This window comes from Elaeis guineensis, chromosome 1 (genome assembly GCF_000442705.2).
Source record: "Elaeis guineensis isolate ETL-2024a chromosome 1, EG11, whole genome shotgun sequence".
NCBI lineage: Eukaryota > Viridiplantae > Streptophyta > Magnoliopsida > Arecales > Arecaceae > Elaeis > Elaeis guineensis.
Window position 1 is genome coordinate 42,241,862 of NC_025993.2, and position 4,273 is coordinate 42,246,134.

Genomic DNA, 4,273 nt, shown 5'->3' on the forward strand with positions numbered 1-4,273 from the left:
TGGCCTCTCCCCCATCCGATCTACAAACAACAGGGCCTTCGACCTTGCTCATGTTAGGGCGAGGTTCTCCTCCTGTCCCTAACATGGTTGTGGGGGCGCATATGGGCACTGTATGGCCTCTCCCCCCATCCAGTCTACAAATAACTGGGCCTTCGACCTTGCTCAGGTTAGGGCGAGGTTCTCCTCCTATCCCTAACATGGCTGTGGGGGCGCATATGGGCGCTGTATGGCCTCTCCCCCCATCTGGTCTACAAATAACCGGGCCTTCGACCTTGCTCATGTTAGGGTGAGGTTCTCCTCCTGTCCCTAACATGGCTGTGGGGGCACATATGGGTGCTGTATGGCCTCTCCCCCCATTCGGTCTACAAATAATCGGGCCTTCGACCTTGCTCATGTTAGGGCGAGGTTCTCCTCCTGTCCCTAACATGGTTGTGGGGGCACATATGGGCGCTGTATGGCCTCTCCCTCCATTCGATCTACAAATAATCGGGCCTTCGACCTTGCCCACATTGGGGTTTGTTTTTGTTGTCCGATGGGGTCATCCCCTGTCATTACAAGTCTATGCCAAAAAGGGAAAGATGTGCAAGTCTGAAAGAAATCTTGATTTAAAGTGGGATCGTTCGCAATACATTTACAAGTTTTCAAACCCTAGGACTGTGGAAGGTCTGCTTCCTGTCAAGGTCTTCCAGAGACAGAGTTGATGATCCCAATTGGAGGTCGATCTCCGGGCTGCTCTTCCCTTCTTGGCGGCTCAGGCTGCGGCAGGGCCCTTGGCCGATCTTCTCTACCCTCAGGTCGGCGCCGAATGAACCTATCGAGTCGACCTCATCGGATGAGCTCCTCGATCTCATCTCGGAGCTGGATGCATTCCTCCGTGTCGTGGCTGTGGTCACGATGGTAAAGGCAGAACTTGTTAGGATTGCACTTTTTGGGGTGCGTGCACATCCTCTCTGGCCTTGGGAGCTGCTCTCTGACCTCCATCAGCACTTGGGTTTTCGATACGTTGAGGGGGGCATAGCTACGGAATCTTCCTGGGAGAGAGCCCCACCGAGCCCGGTGCTCCGGGCTTCCTTGCCTGCATGCTCGGGGAGGAGTCTGGACGCACTTGTGCCCGAGAGGAGATCGAGAATGTGGTCGAGCTTCTCTCGGCCCTTTTTCGACTGCGGGCTTACTCGAGTCTCCTGCCTGCCGCTCTCTCGCGGTCTCCTCATCCTTCATTTTGAAGGCTTCTTCCGTTCGGACGTATCCTTCGGCTCAAGCCAATAGGTCAGCAAAATCTCTGGGGTACTTCTTTTCTAGGGAGAATAAAAGGTCGTTCTTCTGAAGGCCACCTTTCAGGGCACCCATCGCTACCGATTGGTCCAAGTTCCGGACCTCCAACGCGGCAACATTGAAATGGTTGATGTAGGCCTGAATGGACTCCCCCTCCCTCTGCTTGATGTTGATGAGGGACTCCGAACCCTTTCAGGGACACCGGCTGCTAACAAAATGAGCCACAAACCGGTGGCTCATCTGATCAAAGGAAAAGATGGTACCCGACTTCAGCATCGAGTACCAGTTTCTCATAGCTTCCTTCAAGGTGGATGGGAAGGCTCGGCATAGAATGGCATCGGGCACGCCATGAAGCAGCATCATTGTCCGGAAGGCCTCCAGGTGGTCAACTGGGTCCAAAGTCCCATCGTAGCTTTCAAATTGAGGGAGTTTGAAGTTCGGCGGGATCGGTTCCTGCATGATCATTTGAGAAAAAGAAGGGTCAGTACAAATATCCTCACCATAAGCGGGGGGAGCGTGGTAGAGTTCTTCGATCCACCGGTTCATCTCCTGGAGCCTCCGGTCCAAGAAATCCTCTTGACTACGGGTCTCGAGGGTCTTCTGGCAGAATGGAGGTAGAGATCTTCTAGGGGTGGAATCGTGATCTGACTGAGGGCTCTCCACCCTTGGATTCATCTTTCCGGGAAAGACGGGGCGGCTGGCCCAAGTGGCCCATCCTACCGTCGGATTTTGGAGTTCTGGTGATGCTCTCTCCAGTCGCACTGATGCTTGCGGCTGCTGCTACTGTTGCATGGCCTGCACAGCTTCAGTGAGGCCTCTGACCTGCTGCACCAGTAGGTCGAATTGCTCCGCGCCAACCGTCGTTGCCGAAGGAGGGGGAAGAAGCTGGGAAACTGGAGGTGAGGTCGGAGCCTGAGATCTGGCCGCGGAGGCCGTGGATCGCCGCATGGATGCCTTACGGGGAGGCATCGGGCGAGAACCTAGTGGGGGAAGGAGGAGTGGATGTCGGAAAAGATGACCGGAGGCGGTCCCGTTGAGCGCTCCTTTAAGAACAAGGGTACTGCGAAGACACAGCCCCTTCCTCTAGCGCCAATCCTGTTGGTGCAAAAATCCGCCTGCATCAGAGAAGCTGGAGTCGAGGGAGTCGTGGTCGCTGTCGGAACCTGCAAAAGAAGTCTAAACCAGAGTTGGGGTTGCTCCGGCAAGACCCTTTGACGCTCAAGTCAGTTCTCTATCTCAACAAGAACGGAGTGCTCGAACGGAAATTTTAGCAGAGTTTTGGGATAGAAATTAGAGCTTAGAGAATAACGTATCTGGGGTCCCCCCTTTTATAGGCGGAGGGCGCAACGGACTGATAGCGACGTTTGTAGCCGTCTGGCCGTGGGCCACTCGGGGTCAGGAGGAGTTTGTTGTCAAGAGTAGTGAAGTGGAATCGTGGCCATCACCGGGACCTGCCACATGGAGTCTGTTGCGGAGAGTGGAGTGGCGTCCGTTGTCGTGACTTGCCAGAGGGTGGAGGAACCATGCGGTATCCGTCACAGAAAGTGGAGCAGAATTGTGGCCATTATTGTGGTCTACCAGGGAGTGATGGAGCCGCACGGAATCCGTTGCAGGAAGTGGAGCAGAGTCGTGGTTGTTACTGCGGCCTGCTAGGGGGTGATGGAGCCGCACGGAATCCGTTGCAGGAAGTGGAGCAGAGTCGTAGTCGTTACTGCGGCCTGTAAGGGGGTGATGGAGCCGCGCAGAATTCATTGCAGGAAGTGGAGCAGAGTAGTGGCCGTTACTGCAGCCTGCCAGGGGGTCCAGGCCTGTCGGCCGAAGTTCGGTTGGGGTGTCTTGCGGAGAGAGGTGGCTAGCTACCCATCTGAGAGGAGCTCGGATGCTGCAAATCCTGTTGGGTGCCTTGGGCGTTAAGGCGGCAGGCGAGGACCACTTGCCGTAGGAGCTCGGTCAGAGGCTTCCTGCAGGCGTAGCCCGGTTTCACGCAGACTTTGGCAGAGGGCCGATCGGCGGTGGATGTCGGATGTTGCTGGAGAGGTTCGTCCGTCGGAGGGGTCCAGCTACTGGATTTCGTGAGCATGGCATTTGTCTTCTTATAGAAGTTCGGTCGGAGTCCGGTCTCTGTAGAAGCCCGGATGGGGATCATTTGTCGAGGAGTCTCAGCCAAGGCCTGTCTGCAACAGAAATCCGAAAGGAATTTATCCATAATGGAAGCTCGGGTGAAGGCTTACGGTGAAAATCCGGCACGGACCGCTCGTGGTAGAAATTTGAAGTAGATCGTTTGCAGCGAAAACTCGGAGTGGGTCGCTTGCAGTAGGAGCTCGGAGTCTGGCTCCCGTAGGAGTCCGGACGAAGTCTTCCCGCAGTTGAAGTCGGAGACGAAGTCCGACTCCCGTAGGAGTCCGGACGAAGTCTTCCTACACCCGGAGTCGGGGACGAAGTCCGGCTCCCGTAGGAGTCCAGACGAAGTCTTCCTGCAGCCGGAGTCAGGGATGAGGTCCAGCTCCCATAGGAGTCCGGGCGAAGTCTACCTGCAATTGAAGTCGGGGGCGAAGTCCGGCTCCCATAGGAGTCTGGGCGAAGTCTACCTTCAATTGAAGTCGGGGGCGAAGTCCAGCTCCCGTAGGAGTCCGAGCGAAGTCTACCTGCAATTGAAGTCGGGGGCGAAGTCCGGCTCCCGTAGGAGCCCGGATGAAGTCTACCTGCAATTGAAGTCGGGGATGAAGTTCGGCTCCCGTAGGAGCCCTGACGAAGTCTAACTGCAATTGAAGTCTGGGGCGAAGTCCGGCTCCTGTAGGGGTTTGGACGAAGTCTATCTGCAATTGAAGTCGGAGGCGAAGTCCGGCTCCCGTAGGAGCCCGGACGAAGTCTACCTGCAATTGAAGTCGGGGGCGAAGTCCGACTCCCATAGGAGTCCGGGCGAAGTCTTCCTGCAGCCGGAGTCGGGGACGAAGTCTGGCTCCCGTAGGAGTCCAGGCGAAGTCCAGAAGGTGGTCGATCA